The 19,921-nt window shown below is 41.2% G+C and overlaps 1 long non-coding RNA gene across 1 annotated transcript in view; it reads right to left on the bottom strand.

Annotated features, from left to right (window-relative positions):
- The window catches only part of LOC128085323 (uncharacterized), a 50,639-nt gene extending 34,678 nt beyond the window's left edge, over positions 1–15,961 (bottom strand). Inside the window, exon 1 of the long non-coding RNA XR_008208898.1 lies at positions 15,754–15,961. This is a non-coding gene — a long non-coding RNA (uncharacterized LOC128085323). The remainder of the gene's footprint in view (positions 1–15,753) is intronic.
- Positions 15,962–19,921: the final 3,960 nt, after the last annotated feature.

A 19,921-nucleotide genomic window follows, 5' to 3' on the forward strand; every position in this document is an offset into this window, starting at 1 on the left:
AGTCCATGGACAGGTAGTCCTGAGCCCCTCCACCTGCTCGCCACACCAGCAGGTCATGTGGCAGAACTGATCTGAACCCAACAGAGCTACATTTTTCCAGTATTGACATGCACAGGCTCTTAGGGCCTCACTAATAAGGATATAACGATGCGTCATCGTGGTTTTATGGCTTCCAGATCAGAGCTAACCTCAGCTTCATAGGGACGCTGAGAGAGACTGCCCTTAGAGAAGGGCCAAACAGTCTGCAAACATCTCACCGGGTGTCACACAAGCCCATCCTGCCTATCCAACATAGAAGGGTTGTGTCAGTTCATTCCTTACAGCTGGTATAGCTTTTTGTAGAGAAGTATGAAGCAATGTTATTAGAAATGTGGTTCAGGCTGCTCAGTCGATTGTTTTTAAGCTTCCTCTGGAGATGCAAAAATATGGCTAGAAAAATAACTTTGATGTGCTGCCCCATTTCAACACTGGAGTTTTGCCTTGCATGTTAATGTGTATGTTTTCATGCCTCAGCTACACTAACTGTACTCCTTTCCTGTTTCTATTTATTTTGGAAGCAATATATGTTTACTAAATCAGTTGAAAAGTGTTAATGATCAGCTCACAGAATACTAATGTGGACTCAAATTACTTTCACATGAATCAAGACAAATTAAAAAATACTATTTGATCATAAACTGCTTGAATCCTTCTCACAAGAATTCCAATATCTCAGAATAATGATTCCTTCTTTTCACATTGTTAATATCTCCTTAGAAATTTAAATTGATCAGAAAGGTGTAGGGACAAGAATGTGTGGATTATCTCTGGTTCTAGCAACAGAGAAGAGTGAAATAAACCCTACGCATATATGTATATGTGGCAGGAAGGAAGGTATCCAAACTGTTTGCCCTAAAAGCCATGTCTCTTCCATAGTCCTGAAAAAGCAGGAGATGTGAAAGAGTTGTGACATGGGTACACCTAACCCTACTTGCAGCTTATTTTTCTGCCCCGAGAAACAGATATGAAATCTGCAGACTAGTAAACCTAAAAGGCAAAATGGCTCCAGCATAAATTTGTATTTCTCTCCAGAAGATTCCCTAAAATTGAAGCTTAACAAAGATGAACAGATTTCAGTGACAATTCAGGCTTATCCTGTCTCAATCAGAAACAAAGCTGGGTTTCAGAACTGCCTTTCAACTATGCCCCATATTCTGGTGGTACCAACTTCTAAACTATTAGGTTCCTACAAGTTCTACTGCAAGAGGGTAAGCCAGTTGACTGATTCTTGCTGGAGAAAGGAAGGCAACTCAGCCATTGCAGTACACATCCCAGCTGGGAGCAGCGTGCAGGCTAAGGTCATATGCCATGCCCACCAGCTATACCTGCACACGGGTGACAAAGAATACACAACCTCTCACAAACCAGGCTTTAGCAGTTTTGCTGTGAAAGCCATTTTGCTTGTAATCTGTTAAAGTGTACTGTCTTCAGGCTCATGGGTGTCACAAGTTAGTCTCTCGGTGCTTTTTTGTACAGGAACATACAAATGCTACACTAGTAAAACACTTCTCAAGATAACACAAATAGTGGCTTTGCTGGGCAAGTCAAACCAGCATCAGAGAGCAAAGTAGTACTGGTGGGTAAAAGCCATTTTGCTAAGATGACTGAGCCTATGCAAGGGCCTCACTGGCTCCCGATGTGCTGAAGCTGTGCAAGCAGAGCAGTCCGCAGTGCAGAGCAGCACTGGGCACTATGCCCCCTACTTTCTCTCACAGCAGGCTGACAGCTTATGGTGATAATGCTAATCACTCTATCTGTCCTGTAAGCTGATCCATGAGGAGCTAGTGGATACTCCTCTCCTTGCTCACATTTTCCTTACCCATGAAAGAATAAGTGCTGGCATAACACCTTTGTCACAGGTGTCCCAAACTGAGATTTAGGAATGTAAGGAAGGGCGTAAAGCAGGGTTTAGCTCCTCCACTACTACCCTGCAGAATCCAGGTAGAACATTCAGCTGTTCTTTATTTTTTATACAAAAATGTAAGCTATTGTAGATATTTTATGCATGGAAATTAAGACTCGTCTAAGAAACTATCAGAAGGAATAGGCTCTCCAGCCTATTCTATCTCATTCAAGATAATTTTATCCAACCAATTTTTAACAAATTTAAAACATTGCCCATATCTACTTTGGCTATGAGGCGCTGGTAATCAAGTCAAGCACCATTGACTATGGGAATAGTGAACTGTAGAAAATGACTTCTCAGCATTATGTAGTGTCACAGCACAATTTAAATAACACATTCATTATTCAAGGTCTCCTAATTCGTACGTACAGAAATAGATACAGAGAGCTAAAAGAGGCTTTCAAGCTTTCAACAGTTAAATAAATGAGCGACCAATATCATTACAGGTGTATTGTACCCTCTTTAAATATCTTATAGATTGTTGGAAAGTCCTTCCAAAAGTAAATTCAATAATATGAAGTGCTAATGTAGGATGAGGGATGCAGATATGGTAGAAACGTCCATTGCATACTTACACCACTTTTAAATGAATGAACAGAAGATTTGAGAGAAACTGTGCAGTCTGGGCAGGAATATCAGGCATTATTACGCTGATGTACAACAGGGCTCTTACAACTGTGATTACAGAAATCTAATATTGAAGTCATGCTCTTTTCTGTAATTTCAGTAGATGTCAGTATTTGTTTCTGTGCAAGGCAGAATTTATTGCACAGATTGCTGTCTTGATTTTTGTAAGCATTTAGAAGATTCCAAAGGGAAATTGTTGCAATTGCATCCTATCTGACAATTCTGGTAGGAGCACAGGTGAGGAACATTATATAGCTTTTTTTTTCGTGGTACCCAAACCAGTTTCATATAATTTCTGTAACACAGCAATTTCAGACTATACTTAGATGCAAGATGTGAAATACAATACGACATAACTGCTCATATAAAGATATAATAACCTGAGCTGTTCATAAGTCACTTCTGAGGAAATCTACCAACCTGATATTTGCCTGCACATTTTTAAGAGGCCCTCCCTGCAACTCCTTTCCTCTCTTGTATTTCATTATATCACATTCAAATTTACTCTGTAACTTTGCCTCTGTCTTGCTGTCATGCTCTGTCCTGCACAAAAAGCACCCTCTCTTAGGGAAGCATCAGTTCAATCCTAAGGCATTTCCACTCTTCATGGCAATCCCATGTGTAGAATTTTCTTTTTATGCTGATTACTTCTCCATATGCAATCCTTCCTCACTCATAACTAAGGAGGAGACATTTTGTATTTACCAAAGGAGATGAACACACACAAACTGTCCCTGGTGACCTGTAAGCCCCTCCTGTAGCAGGTCACGGCCAGGAGATCAGGACTGTGAGTATGCTGTATGCAGCACTTCCCCTGTGAGGCACCAACACTCTTTTTGCCTTAAGGCTGATGGAAACTGGCTCTAGTGAAGTCAGCTGAACTGCACGAAGTTGCAGTGGATTTGGTTTCACGTTACCTAGCTGTTAAAAGTGATCACCAAGCCACATCACTCATTTACTGAGCACACTGTATGAATCTCTGCCTCCCCTGATGTCTGTGTTGCTCTTTTTAGGAGCTAAATATGTACACAAGCATGTAGGTCAGGCCAAAATTCATCCTTGCCCAGTATCCTGTCTTTGGGCTATCAGCAGGAGTTTTCAGAGAATGAGAATAAGAAACAGGACAAATCAGAAAGCCTTCTACATACTCCCTCAGCTTCTAGCAATCAGCTGCTTAGAGGACTTTCCGAACGAGGGCTTGCCAAAGTACCATCATGCTAATAATCCCCCATGGACCTCATGTCAGTACTATATCTCATTTTTTTGAACTCCTAACATCCTGGGGAATGAGGTCCACAAAATAATTATGCCCTGCATGACAAAAGTTTGCTTTAAATTCCCTGTGTGGCTGTACCATCGGAACCCCCTTAGGTCCTGTATCGTCAGAAACAATGCATTAGTCACTCATTAATCACTTTCTCCATGACATTCATTACTGTGCACATCTCTATCTTTCCCCCTTAGTGGATCCTCCGAAGGCTCTTTGATTATTTACTCTCTCCATATCATCTTTCCCTGTACCCTCTCCAGCCCTGTCCCTTTGAAACACAGCATCAAATATAATATCCAAGATGAGGGCACAGAAGCAGGGTGTGCAGTATAGATTCTAGTGGTCTGATGTGAGTGGTCTTTCATATAACTGAGCTTTACCTCAGCCAGCCCTAGAATAAAAATCAATGTAACAATTAAAATAGTACTGGCTAGCAAATGGTACAAGTAATATATAAGCTAGTTTCTTAAGGAATAACATTAAACACCACCAACAAAAAAGCAGAATTTAAAAATTAAAAAAAAAAAAGTGTTTCTCAAACTAAACAGTCAGTTCTTTTCCCAACATCTAGTGATGAAAGCCTCTTTGCTTGGGGAGGAAATTCTCAGAGAAGTTTACCACTTCAGGGGAATGAGAAATAAAGGGAAATACAGAGCTGACTCCTGAGGTCTCTGTGATGAAGCAGACAATTTCATCTGCTCTGCTATTGACCCCTTGAACAGGGTTTCAGAAAATCCATGCATTTAAGAAACACTACATGACAGCTTATTACTTGCTAGAACGGTCACTTATCTCTGGCTACAAGTGACTCAGCTGAACAAATTTCTTCTCATACATTATCATGTATCTGTTAGCAACAAAATTGGTTTTCTTATGCATAGTCAGCATTACACTTTTTCTCTCCCAAAGGCAAAAATTAAGGTACACTTAGGCTGAAGAGCTCAGCATCTGAATACTACTCTCTTAGATGCAGCTGTGCCTCCAGACTGTGCCACAGCACATAAAGAGCTGGGCTTCTCAGTGCTGCTGACTTTGTGTCAGCTAATTCTTGCTATTCCTTTAATTCATAGGAGAACTGAAGCATCTCTTCACAAGGAGAAAGCATGTTTGCAGTCACAGCCAATGGGAGGCAAAATCCTAGCAAGAATGCAACCATCTGCAAACAGTTTGGCTTCAGCACAGGTTGAGCCTCATGCAGCCAACATGGCCACTAAAAGCCTTGCCCTTATTATGGCTTTCCTTTCCTCTTCTTTCCCAGTGAAACAAAACTTCTGCATTCAAAAAATGTTTTTTTATAGAACAGCCAGCAACTGATTCAACAGACAGTACTTCAGTCTATTTCACTGGGATCTGGAACTGCCCTCTTCAAACCACCCTTAAGAATCTGTACCCCTAAGAACCCTTTATGAGTTAAGCAAACAGACTTTGTCTGGTGCACAGACCACATGCAGGTGATTGAGATCCAGGCTGTCAATAGTTGTGCAAGAGTGTACACCCAGATATCATGCTCAGTGTAACTGAAAGCATTGCTGCTTCTTTGATCTTTCAAATCAGTGGATATTTGGATAGTCTTCGAGGAAACATTAATATGCCAAGGCTTCTCTGCTATCATTAAGAAAACACTGAACAGGTTAAGCAGGCATCTCTTGTTCTGCTGGCTTTACTCATCTAAAAGCTCTTCTGTCTATTGACAGTAGCTGTCGCAAATACCATAAAATATGTATGTGAAAGTAACTCATTTACCCAGACGTTGGAATAGAGATGGAAAAATGGAGTCTGCTGTTGTTTATCTTTTACTGCATCAATGTTTTGACTTTCTCCTCAACCAGTAAGGATCACACACCCAGTCCCAGTGAATGCCCACCACCCCAGAGAAGAGGCAAATCCCAAGTGGTGGCATTTCTTAAGGGCAATCCTTCCACCACAGCTGCAGATCTTCCGGTGGGACTGCATGGCCCTCCTGCTGTCAAAGCTACTTCAAGTTCACCAAATGACAACCATCTCCTCATCTATAGAAAGTATCCAGCCAGAGCCTTTTGGGTCTCCTACTGTTTCTTTCTTGCTCGCTCTCACCATTAACACTGAGCAGGGCTGTTTTTGTAATAGAAGTGATGCAAATTCCAAAGGCCAATCAGAGGACACTAATGTATACCAGTGGTGCAAGCCTAGCAAATCAGATTAGCAAGCCAAGGTTGGCAAACCAGTTTCTTGCTGCAGCAAAGAGTAGCTTAAGCTGCCCAAGATACCATGTACAAATGGTAACATTTACTCTTCCACTGTCCAGATACAACCAGCCATTTTGCCAGGTGATGGAGAATGAAGTCTCTTCTCTGGTGGGAAGTTTTATAAGACTTCTATGGAAGCTGTTCGCACTAGAGAAAGCAAAGACAGACTGTAAACCATGCTGATGCTGGTGGCATGGAATATAGAATGAGGCAGCAAACAAGAAGATTTTGTTAACCATAAAAAGATGATTTGGGAAAGAGCTTAAGCACAGCCTCCAGAGCTGATGCTGTGAAAAAGTGGGGAAAGCAGTTTCTGACCTAGAAAAAAATGGATGAGCAACAGTCACAGAGAAATTCACAGTATGGAAGAACCACTTGGATTAGGAACGATGGCTAAGATGACTCTTTGGAGAAGCTGTCACTGCTTGTGATCAAAAGAATACTGAGAAACAAAAGCATTTCATCTAGTTAATGTATCTGAAGCATTTGTTTTTAAGTAAGACCTACAGTATTTTTTTGTCTCAAAAAATGTAGTTGCCAAAAACATTTGCACTTGTATTTCAAATTCACATTTCTAAAATGTTTCTATTCTACTGCTAAAAAGCAACGTTACACAAAATGTATCATAGAGCAGATCATACTAAAAACTGCCCAAAGCACTGTACTTGGTTATTACATCAGAATATGGATGTATCTAATTTGAATGCTCCTATTATCTTTCTTTTTTTTTTTTTTTTTTAAATCCCTTTTGCATACAATCAGATCAGGAATGGATAGAAACACACTTGTCTGTATAGGACAGATAATACTTGAAATATTTAAAGTTTACTACTTTAAAGGTACACAAAGAAAAAAATGGCCAAAGGAGTATTCAAGAAACAAGAGCTGGTCAGTTATAACCTATTATTTGAATCAGCCTATGAAATGGAGTAATATTGTAAGAAAGGTTTTAATATAGACAGACACAGTCAGATATGTCAAAAGAGAATGTAGGTCACACTAACAACATAGAAGACCACAGACTGAAATGCAGTGACACTGAAAAGGACTTCAGAAAATCAATTTACCATGAATTCCCTATGCAATCCATGGGCTAAGGTTAATGCAATACTTGCATGATTATGCAGGAGATGATGATATTACAGGTATGTATCACTGATGGGACCAACATTGCTGTGTCCAGTTCTGCTATCCAATTTTCAAATCATAATGATACTGGAATATTGAAAGGGAATAAAAAATGTATCACTAAATGATTTGAAATTGGGTATGTATGCCTACCTGTGCATGGCAGACTGCTGACAGCCACCCCAAAAATGGGGAGAGAACTCACCCCAGTGCCAGGCCTGACATCAGTGGATTAGTAAGGAGCAAAACCGTACAAGTAATCATTGATTAGAAACAGAAGTTGGACAAATTTATGTTTAAAAAAATGTCTGCTTCACTTCAAGGAGTAAAAATCAGTATTAGATTAAAATCTGAGAGCAGTGCATGTGCTAAGTGGGTGTCTTTTCAGCAAGAATGAGTGCCTTTACAAAAGACCTGCTGTAGTTCACCTGGCACTTAGTGACTCCAACCACATGGCTGGCATGATGCAAGAAATAACACTAGCTGCTCTTAACATCCTTAGAACCACAAAACCATAATACAGTCACTATGGTACAGCTATTTTGACACAGAGGAGAAACAGAAGGCAAGGAAAAATAAATCCACACATATACATGCTAAGTTGGTTAGCAGTTAGTTTTCAAAATTGTCATCTGCATCAACAGAAACCAACGCAAAAATACACATACTTCTGCCTTAAAGATGCAGGATAGAAATTGGGTCCATGAAACCTTCATAAATAAGTAGTAGAAGGAAAAAAAGTAATTCTTTTTTATACTTTCATACGCACACAGACACATACCCAAGAGGCAGGGAGGAGGAATAAATGAGCATTTAAAGGTAACGTGGTCAAAGACTCTAAATATTTTATTCAAAAGAGGATTCTCAGGTACCAGCTCAGTGCATCTGTTTTCCCATGTAAGAAAAAAAGAAATCAATAGCAAATACTGTTTTCAAGGCAGAAATTACTGCAACATTTGTGTTTGGGAGAGACAGACCTCCCCAAGAACCAGCTTGTGTGCCTGCAACTATTTTCCAAGAGGGAGTAATTAAAAAACAAGCAAACAAACAAACAAAAAAAACCACACATAAAAAAACCAAAACCCTGTATCCTTGCTCATTTACCATCAGCTATTGGAGAGCTGGAAGCTGCTGCCTAAATGCTAGCTCTGGAAAACATACTGAACTAGCCTTGAAAACTGCAACCTACTGAACCTTATTTCAACACCAGGTAAACAATACTCTAAAAACAAAAAGAAAATACAAACTCAACCAGATCATCCTTGCAGAAAAGGCAGAAAATAGCGTGGAGTTTTTTAAAAGAAAATAAGGCTCAGAGTCTAAAGAACTGCCTCAAGTACAAGCACATCTGATTAATCTAATGCTCTTTCTCAAACAGCCGATAGCCCTCTCCACAAAAAGCAACAAAGGGAACAAAATCAACTGGGGAAGTAAAAATCACCAAAGAAGAGGAAGAAGAAAAGGCTTTCAATTGCTTTGACAATGAGGTGACTCAAAGAGCTGTGTTAGGTACAGCGCTGTTTAATATGTTAGCAAACAGGAGACGGGGCTTCCAAACCCGTCTGATAACACTGGAATTTGATACAATTATTGCAATTTGTGCAGTATTATGGGAATATTATGAACCACTTCAGAAGGACCTAATAAATGAACTAAATAGGCAGAGAGATGGCAAATGAAGGTCACTGGAGAGAGACGCATGTGAATGCATATTAGAAAGAACTGCTCCCATGCATCTGTGCTAAAAGGCCTGCACTGACACCGCCTTCAAGCCCATACAAAACCACATTTGTGGGTACTGCTATTGACATTGCTGAAGAGCCCTGGTACGGAAATGAAATGCTTGTCTGGAGCAGGACCTACACTGCGTTTGTGACCATTGTGGGGGAGGTGGAACGGAGCGAAACCACGGGCAGCTGGCTGAAAATCTGTTCCTGTGCAAGAACGGGCAAAGAAAGCAAAACAAAACACGTTCCTTCTGCTCCACCATAAACAACTCGATCGCGGAAAGAAAGCCTAGGCACAGATCAAGCCGGGAAACAGTCAGGCCATTACAATTTCATTTTGTAAAGCAGCGATTTGGCCTTTCTGCTCAGCGCAGCCCAAGGAATTGCAGAAATGAAATGGGTCCCAGAAGAGGCCACAGAGAAATGAATTAGCTCGCTGAGGAGAGCGAAGAGGGAGGCTCACCCTCAGTGATGCTCGCCAGAATCAAGCATCGGGAGGCTCTGGTAAGGAACTGTAGGAATTCCTCTGGGGAATCACCCCAGGCTAGGGGAAGGCAGCCAGCTTCTGCACAGTGTGCCTGTGTCCCCACAGCAGGGCCAACCCCACCAAGTGATTCCCTGGCCACGGGGCTGCTGTAGGGCCACAAGATGGGCTTGGCTGGTCGTAGTGCCTCCAGTCCTACACAAGGAAGACTTGCAGGGAAGAAAGCTCTCAAAGCCTTCATCAAGGTAAATGCAAGTGCCTTGAGCAGTCCAGAAACTGCAGCCCAGCTCCACAGATGCAGGAATATGAGTTTTGTGTATGAGAAAACGGGGGCTTTGTGCAGGCTTGGGTGCCTGACTATATGGCAAGTTTAAACAAAGAAAAAAGTCAATTTTACAATGGGGAAAAAAAAAAAAAAGAACGTTTCATTATAACTAAGTTTCTGAGGATATTGGTGACAAAGCAGCAAGTACTTCAGTACACCAAGCAGACGTGGAACAGGACAAGGAAGTATCCAGGTCTTTTACATTACGCCTTTATGTTTTGTGCGCTGAGCTTGCCTAAGAGCTAAACAGCATTTGATTTGTGCCTAACAATAAATAGGAAAAAAAAAAAAAAAAAAAAAAAAAAGGATTGCCAATTAAGAATGTGGGGCAGCTATTTTTAACGAAAGGTTTTTAAACTTTCGCCTAACTACGAGAGAAAGGCACTGCCATCTGTCGGGGCAAAGCGGCCACTGCAGGCAGCCGAGGCAGCGGCGGAGCGGCCGTAGCCCGGCACAGGTTTCGGCGGCTGCCCTGGATTCAAAAGCCAATTTAACATTTAAAGGAACAGCGTGCGCCTTAGCGATTATTTCCTCCGACCTTTTTGGAGGTGTGTGCATTCCCACAGCCGCACACACACGGCAGCACGAACACACCTCTGCCTCTCAGCTGGGCGGTGCGGCTAATAATGCCTTCCCATAGCTGTTTAGCGTGTTATTATTTTCATTTGCAGGTCAGGGTAGGGCAGCAGATATCGAATATGGGCATTTTTTTTGCCCAGTGAGGGACTGACACATCGGCTAGAATCACACTGATGGTTATTCAACACAACTGCAGTAGCCGCTATTTTTGCTCCGTTCCCACAGCAGCAATAAAACAGCAGCACAAAACAGAAAGTGACACACCAGATACATTGAACAGCAGCTGCCCTTAAAATCCAAGCAGCCCCCACGGACTGATTTGCCATTCCCAAATAGCTACCTTTTATTATTATCGTACGTGTATTTTTAAGGGGCTATGATTAAAGAAGAGGACGCCAAGAGCAAATGCTGAGATCAGAAATACATTTCCTCAGCTGAATAACTGTGCACTGAGAGATGCTGTGGAGAGGAGAGCAGGAACAGGACGTGGACAAGCTCATACTTCACAGCCTGGTTTTTGCTCAATTGGTACAAAATTAATTTTATATTCAATACCGAGTCACGCAGTTGGATATGAAAAAGCCATGCAAATGGCTAAAGCAGCATCAGATGTGCCCTTGGACAGTAGACCAGCTTTTGGAAAAGAACTGTTTGAATTAATAAATAGATTTTGGATAAAGTCAGAAAGGCCTCCTTCCATGGTGTTCCATGCTGCCGATTTAAGGACTGCATGTTCTAAGGTGTGAAATTAGAAAAGCACTTCTCTGGTGCAAAGGGGAAGAGGGACTGGAAAGAATCACTTTCAGAAGCACCCTTCGGCTTGCAAGATGTGAACTCTGAGGTGTTTTTTTTTCAGCTGAATGCTATGTGCAAGTCCAAGCAAAAAGAATATTAATCTTTAATGAAGTGGACCTAAAATTGTACAGGCTTGGATTGCAAGCATAATTATATTGTATTCAAAGGAGCCAAGGCTTCTTTCTGAATAAATGCACTTCAAGTATTCAGTGGAACAATAGTCTCAACTAAACAGAGGAACAATAGTCTCAACTAAACAACGCTTTGAAACTCAAGATGATATACAGGCCAACCAGGACCAGAACTGGAGCTAAAAATACGCAGTGACCCTATTTCTGCACAGCCTGTAATACTGTGATCCTTTTTTCCCCCCCTAACATATGTTCACAGACATGTCATCATCATCTGTTGTCAAATTAGTGGCAGATCAAGTCTTGCAAATTTTCCTGGATTTTTCACCTCTCTTTTCCAGCAATAACCTTACTTGCCTGCCTTTTACTCACTGTGCCTGGCACATTCAAGTAAATCTCAGTCATAATAAGATCTCATGCCCTCAATAATCACTTTCTTGGGAGTTGTTTTCTCTTTGTGTTTTATTTGTTTGTTTTTTAATGTTTGCTAGGATTTTGATGTTTTTTTGCTTTGTTTTAAATGGGAATTTTAAACCTTTCTTATTATGTTTATTTCTTCTGACTTAAGAAGGACAGGAATCTATACATTACTGTACATGGTCCCAACAGTTTAAGACTCATGTCATCCTTCTACTTAACTTCAGTAAACAAAACAGCCTTATTTGGCACCAGGTGAGGATGCAGTTATGAGCAGAGCGAAGCTCTGCCCATAGTACCTGAGGCCAGGTGATTTGGAAATGCTTCCCAGTTCCTGTGGCTGCATTACCTTCACGTCAAGAAAAGTCTCAAGCCTTTTTTGTCCCAAGCTCTGGAGTTCTCACTATAGACAACTCATTTCCAGAGTGTAAGAGCAAGTGAGCATTTACTATCATCAGTGGCCAGTACCCACAGCTAAAATTCTTTCATCATACCCAAGAAGCCACTGTTTTGCTCAAAATTTATCATTCTATCTTGTCAGGCCCAGATCAGAAAGAGAGGCAAACTTGTGCAAAACTTGACATCTCAGTGGGATGATCCAACTGAGTAAGGACAGAACTGCATTCAAAAAGTGTATTGTCACTGCTTACACTAGGGCAAACTGTGTAAATTCCATTTACCTTCAGGATGCAATGCCAAACATGCAGATTTTAGGGATATCAGTTAGTTTCTCTGATGCTGATGGGAGTTTTAAGCTCAGTCAAGGAAGTGTCTGGGCCTGAAGGAGGCTGAAGAAGCCAATAATCACTAGCAGGTGATGAGTGTCTGTGCTGAATGATCCCATTTAAACTCCTGCCAGGCATCTATTTGCCTCTTCAGCTCCTTAGTTACTTTTGTGTATCTGGCCTTTGTTATTTGGAGAGTCTTTGGTTTACTCCTCTTTCTATAGTCTTTTGTCTTTGAAGGGTTGATTTATTACTATCTGATATGAGCTACATAATCCAGCAAAATTGCCTTGCCTGAACAGCTTACAGCTCTACTCAAGATTTACATTTTTGTTCATCCTGCTAAGTATTTGCTTTTCCTTCTTTAGAATCTTAAAAGTTCACCTATTCAGAAATAAAAGCTTTCTTTTAGGAAAGGAAATTAAACTAAAATCTGCATCGCTCTAAACTCTAGGATGGCTCAATTTAGGAGGTACATTTTGTAACATAAAACCCTACACGTGTTTCCTGCCATCCGTGTTCCCCTGTGCATTTTTCCTAATGCACTCTCATTGTTTCTCTCTTTCCCCTTTCTCAGAACTTATTCACCTTCTGCACAGATTTCTCTTCCCTTATGTTGACTCAACACTGAGGCTAACAGCATTTTCTAACCCTGTCATTCACTCCCTCTTGAATCTCTGCGATCCTTTATCTCCCACTACCCAGAATTAGGGTTTTAACTCCAGATCTTGCATAGCTGTCTCCTTAATTGCTTAATCTCTTGTCCACCATTATCCACTCATCCCTTGTGATAGACAGACATCTCATTCCTAATTGACAGATAGACTCCTCACTGGTGGTGATAGATCCCAAAGTCCTACCTCTCCTTACTTCCCTCCCGGGCACGGATTCAACATTAAAATCACCATGAAGGCAAATGTGAAAACCCCTGAAAGAACAACAAATTACTTCCAATTAAATGAGGAATGTTGCAGTTTAACTTAAACACTATTTTGCGTATTGGGAAATGGTTCTATTAAAACATCACAAGCAGGATTCTGTGCTGCATCTTGCTGACACCTTGTAGGGTGCACATGCAAGAAAGGAAGGAAAGGTCCTGAAAAACTGCAGCTTTATGCCCAGCCTGGGCATTCCCCACTTGCAGAATTGCATTGTGAGCAATATTGTAGAAAGCTATAAGGCAGGGAACTCCAACCAAAGGTGTATCCTTCCAAAATTGGGCAGCACCTCAACTGACACCATGTTACTCCAGCTCGGAGCCTTCAGTCTGCTGCAGTTGCAACCCCCCTCCACAGCATCACAGCACCACTGCACCACCGAGTGGCAGCAAGAGCAGAATATGGTCCTTAGATGTAAAGCTGAATCAACGGGGATGATTGAGAGAAAAGAAATGGGGATGAAGAGAGGAAAGTGGACACTGCCTGTTTTTTTAATTCTGCAGAAGTTCTGCTTGCAGCTGTTGGGCTCCAAACTATTCTGCTTTAGAAGACACTTGCGTTGGTGCTTTAAGAAACCGAAATCATCTTTCAACATCTTCCACTTTGTGCATACACTTGTAAGTAAATATAGAAAGAAAACCAAACATGAGGCTTTCACACCAATAAAACTCACTTTTAAAGTTGTGGGAACTCCCGTTCCACGCTGTAGGAATTAAAAGGCTTCTGATTAAAGCAGTCAGCTCAATTCCTATCTCGACTTGCACATAAATCCTTTTAAGGCTTATAATAATCTTCCATTTTTATACTTAAAATCTGTAGATATGTAATGAATAACTTTACACGTGTCAGTAAATATTCTTAAACCCAGAACAAAACCAAGAGTGTTCAGGTAGGATTTACTGCTCTCAGCTAAGGTACATATGGGATTTCTGATGCGATCATTCACATTTATGATGATTGTCAATCCAACATCTGCTTTTACCATATTGGACTGTGAATATTCCAGATCAACAACTGAAATCCAGATGTGCTTCTGACATGAACTCTACACAGTTATACATGAAATGATTGGTCTTTAAAAACAGAATTAAAGATGTACTCATGCTTGCAACAGCATCCTGAAATGTTTCCAGCGCACAGCAGAGCTTCAGCAGAGAATCCAGCCACCTGGATCCAAACTCCCTGACACCTTGGGCAAGAGGCATGTGCAGATGGGACTCCCTCCCTTCACAGTACAACAGCTGGAAGTACAAGACAAACCATCGCCACATTCTATGCTATTATTATCCTCAATTTTAATTTAATTCTCCTATGCACACACACACACAAAGAAAAAAGCCCTGACAACATCTTACTACACATCTCTTGACTAAGGATAGAGAAACGCTCTATACATGGTAAAAAAAAAAAAACAAAAAACAAACAGCAGTGAACAGCCACAAAGATTTTTTCTGCCTCTCTCCAAACAGCTGGATAATTTAAAATATAATGCCATTTATATAAGCAGCCATACTTTATCAGCCCTGGCTCTATCTCTTTTTCTTTTTTTTTAGTGTTCAAGTTGGGGATTCCTGCTGTAGTCACTGGTTCCCCTTTTCTTCCCTCCTGTAGAGGGATAGCCTAGAACCTGTGGGGAGCAGGAATGACAGGACAGGTTATGGAGCACATCCCAAAACCTGAGGGCACTGAGGAACAGAGATGAGATTTTTTTCTGACTGACTGACTTTACAAGAATCCTGGGGTTAGCCTAATACCAAACGTGGGGAATTTCACGTCTATCTAAAACTTTAAACTTTCCCCCCATAATAGCAGCATATTTCTAATAACAATGCAAAAAATTCACTGGGGAAGCCTGAACTTATAAATGAACTTTTAAAGAGTAGTTCTTGACTTTTATCTCTCCTCCAAGCTTGGGTAAGAAGGGGTGCTATGGACAGAGTTCACATGCACACCTGAGAGCCGCACATCCAGCTGCTTTCTTGCACGGGGAGTTAAACTCAGCTGCCCAGACACCAACAACCTACCTCATATCAAAGTCTTCAGCTTTCCAAGGGAAAATAAATGCCCATGGATTTGACCAGCTCCACCTGGGTTTGAGAGTATTGCTACTTTAAAAGAAGTACGGAGGACTACTCATCCCTGTGTGTGTGGTAGACTGAACATGCAGAACTGCTCTCCGTCTACCATTAGTGCAGCCCAAGGTGGCTTTCAAACTCCCTGTGACATGATGAAGAGGCACAGAAGTGTGTATTGCTACATGGCATCCTTTCCCCAGTCACCAGAGCAGCTGCACACAGCCCTGCTCAACTCTGTAGGTAAAAGCACACCCAGAGGACGGAGAATGGACTCAATCTTTCTATAGCTGCACTTCAAAACTATGCCTTAAAACAGCACTGAACAGGGAAAAAAGACAGGAGAGGGATATATGGAAGCTCACCTTAGCCAGGTGGTCTTGTACCATGCTGAGCCTCAGATGCAGGGTTTTTCCTAATTTCTGCTCATTAATACATTTATCAGATAACCCAGTTCAGACACGTAACTTCAGCCATAGATTTTCTCTTTTCTAAAGGCACACGGCACTTCCCATGTTTAGATAAAAGCTGAGGTAAAAGTGTTTTTAGAGAAGAGCTACAATTAACCAGGAGTATTCCGACAAAAAAAAAAAAAAAAAAAAAAAAAAAAAAAAAAAAAGCTGATTCATGGAACCCTATTCTTTCCTTTTCTCTTTTTATTTCATATATATTACTTATTTATTTATTTCCACAGGGGAAAAGTCAGAAACATGTCAAGAGTTCTAACAGGATTTTCTGAAGGAAAAAAAAAAAAAAAAGCTGTATAGAAAAAAAGACATTTCTGTATTCACCTGAGACAGTGGAGACCCAGATTCAGCTTAGAGCATCACCTGCTTTGATTTTGGCCTCAGCGCATCCCAAGTGAATGCTGTGAACAACTGCATGCATCTCATCCTCTGGTACTGGACCCAGAGAATCTGTGGTAGGATGATGGCAGGAGTGGGATCCAAATCTGCAGGAAGAGAAACGGGTGCAAATATACACGTGTATATGCAAAGTGAAAGAGGAAAAAATCTCATCTTACAGTGTACCAGTCAGAAACTGCTCTAAAACAGGAAGATGTCTATTTTAAAAATGGGAAAACACAATTTCTTCCACCAGGTTTGAAATCCCCGTTTTCACTGATAGATATGCCTAAACTTGAACAAAATATAGGGATCATCAAATTCTAATACCCCTGAGTCTGAAGAAAACCCCCAGTGACTTTATTAAGAGTTTTGTCTTGATGAATGGAGATTTTGGAGTTCAGTAGGTGGCCCTGAAATTTCAGGGTCAGATCTCTTCAGAAGCACGAGTGAGCACAAAGCAACAAAGCTCAAAGGAATCACCCAGGACTTTGAAATTCTTCTCCTCCCCCTCAAGGCATCACGCAGCAATGTACAAGTTGCAAATGTGATGCGCGATTTGCCTTCTATTTGCCAAGATTTGGATTCCTTTCCTGATCCAAACTATTGTGCTATTACCCTGAATGGCACTGTAGCCTCAGCAAATGCCCTAAGATGCTACAAGTGTATCGTTTCTCAGCTTCTGCATTTCCCACGCTGCTTAGATGTGCCTGTCACTATTTTCCTGCTTGATAACTGCAGGGATGAGAATATTAGGAGTGGCAGTCTAATCAGTGACCACTCTGGGCATTCAACCTGTCAGAGCTGAAAACTCATGAATGAGCCGCAGTGGGTCAGTGATATGCTAATGCACCAACCAGAGCAGGGTGCTTCTCTGCACCAGACCTCTTCATCACATACCCAAGAGGTGAATGCAAACCAAGCTTCATCTGCCCTTCCCCAGAACCAAGCCAGAGCAAAAGCGATCGGCCAAGCAAAATAAACAATGGGCAAGGATCTAAAATTGCACAGTACAGATCTAAGTCTTTTTTTTCAGCTTGCTGAAAATATAACGAATATTTACTCGCCCCTGAGTCTTGTTATCAGGCAGGTACTGAAATAATGACGATTTGTTTGCCAAAGTCATATCAAAGGTCTGACTTGGCCCTTTCTCACACCTCCTACAATCATGAGATGTGCATAAATTCTTTTAAACCTCATCAATAGCTATTTAAAAATATATGTCTAACAAATCCCACAAGCATACGTAAATGAATTCAAATGCTCACACTTCTCAATTAAAGCTCAGGCAGAGATGGGCCTGGGCAGCTATGGCCCCAGTTCAACAAACCACTTAAGCATAGGCTTAAAACAGGCTCTGGATCAATTCCCAGTGAGGATTAATGGATATTCGTAAATGCTTTGCTCCTTCAGAGCTCATGGAATGAAACACCCCTGGAAAGCCTTAAAAAGCAAAAGCACAAATTTGGTTGCTTGTTTTTTTAAATTAGCATAAGCCAAACTGAATATCCTAGACTCAGCAAACTCCGCAGACAAATGTTTCTTTTCATTCTATGGCACCCTGCACAATGAAATTAAAATTTGAGAATGTAGTGTAGGGCAGCCAGGGGGAAAGATGACGACAGAAGGTGGAGGTTAATGCAGAAGGACTGTCTGAGCTTTCCAAGTACATTATAATAGAAAGCACATGAAAAGATGGCTAAGCTGGTAAATAATGATAAATCAATCTACTGCTATTTCTGTGGCTCCGCAAGATGCACACGTCCTGACACTCCTGTTTATGCATTAAATTGAGAATGTGAAGTGATACAAAGTGAAATGTTTTCCTTCCCTCGAGCTCCTTTTGTGCCTAGATGGACTGATGTTCACACTCCACATTTTTCTTTTGGTTAACCCAAGAAATAAATTCTTGATTAGATCCACATTATTCATGTTTCGTGGAGAATTTTCTTCCTTCCATACAAGTCCTGCTGGGGTAAGCCAGCAGAGACCTATTGACTTCGTGTCGTGGCAAATTACATGGCCCTATGGTCAGATGAAATATTAACTCAAGGGACTGATATTTCCACTGGATCAAAGACTGACTAATGAGAAACAGAATACCGGTTTTCAAAGAGGGTTTAAAAAGTTAGAACAAAACACAGATCACTTTGTATATGGCAAAACTTACAGTAACTTCCTGACAGTTAGCTTGCCTACAAACCTCTTAGCCCTGATTTATTAATATTAGATGCTGTGCCAAGCTCATGTCATAAAGGATAGATGCTGTGTGCCTACGCTCTGCTTGGAACTGCATAAACATGATCATCAACCAGATCTGACATCATAATCAAAACAATGAAAATAAGTTAAAGGTGGCAGGCAAATTCCAAGAAACAGTATTAAGATGCTCCATCTACATTAAGAAAAATAACTTTTGTCTCAAGTGATGGAAGGAACGACCTGTTTTTTTTTTAAAGGAACCTAGGTGGCTAAAGAAGCAGATGGATGCACAGTGGGATTTTTAGAAGCTCTTAGATGGCGACTCCCACTGAAATTGCTGTGTATTAAGCAGTTAGATACTTCGGAAAATTCACATTACCTGCATCTTTAAGCACCTAAATACCTTTAAATATTTGGCCCAAGGACAGCTTACTGTAACGTCACAGGAAAGAGAGTAGTTCCTGCTCAAGGGAAAACAGTTTATTCTATGGCCAATTAATTTTCAAGCAAGAGAAATACATAAAAGCAATTTGCAAGAAAAATAAAGTCAGAGTTCCTGAGTTATGCCTTCCAAACAGTATTTTGCAATCGAAAGAAGATATGAGGTACACAGAGAAATCTTGGGCAGTTTTGGGCAGCACTATACAGAGCTGACAGGGGTGCAGGTTGGGCGCTCATTTAAAACTGGAGTCCATCCTCTCCCACAGAAGAGGAAAAGATAAATGCAGTACCTCAGTGCTCGTGAAGGAAGTCAGGGGCTGGCAAGTGGGAAGGCTACGGGAGTGACACACACCCAGCAGAGAAGGCAGGAGCGTGGATGTGGGCGTCATTTGTCTCCCTGGGCTGGGAGGAACACATCAGCAGACAGCTCCCATCCCGAGGATGCTCAGGGAATCCAAACATGAACCCAGACAGTTTTTAGGGACACTGATCACTGTGAAGAGAGGGGGGCATCCCAGGTGCCACGGAGGTAAGACTCTGCATCCAAACTGGCTCACTGGCACTTAGTTTTCAAATTCCAGTGGTCCTAGCACAAACTGATGAGACCTATGGAAGCAAATCCCACACAAATATTTTTATTCCTACTTTGGCAGTAGGAATCACCAGTAAAGAAGGTCATCTGTGGCATGGCTTAAATCCAGCCCTTGTTCTCTTAGCCTGAGGTGCAGGAAATCCAACTGACTTACCTTTTACAAAAGAGGAAATAACACTTATAGATTTATTACACCGTGCCACCTTTCAGTGGCAGAAGAGGATTTCTCCTGCATCACCAATCCAAATCACTTCATTTAATACGTAAGACAAAAAAAACAAGCAGTGACAGAACAAGGCCCTGAGCGTAAGGCTCCCAGCATAGTGCAGCCACAAGAATTTATCAAGTGGGATTTACTTTACTGGTCACTAAGAGTTAGCATTTCTCTGGAGACATATGGTTGAAAGTGTTTGGCCATAAAGAAAAAAAAAAATTGAGACAGCAGAGAAAATG

This window comes from Tympanuchus pallidicinctus, unplaced genomic scaffold (assembly GCF_026119805.1).
Source record: "Tympanuchus pallidicinctus isolate F22 unplaced genomic scaffold, pur_lepc_1.0 scaffold3, whole genome shotgun sequence".
In the NCBI taxonomy this organism is placed as follows: Eukaryota; Metazoa; Chordata; class Aves; order Galliformes; family Phasianidae; genus Tympanuchus; species Tympanuchus pallidicinctus.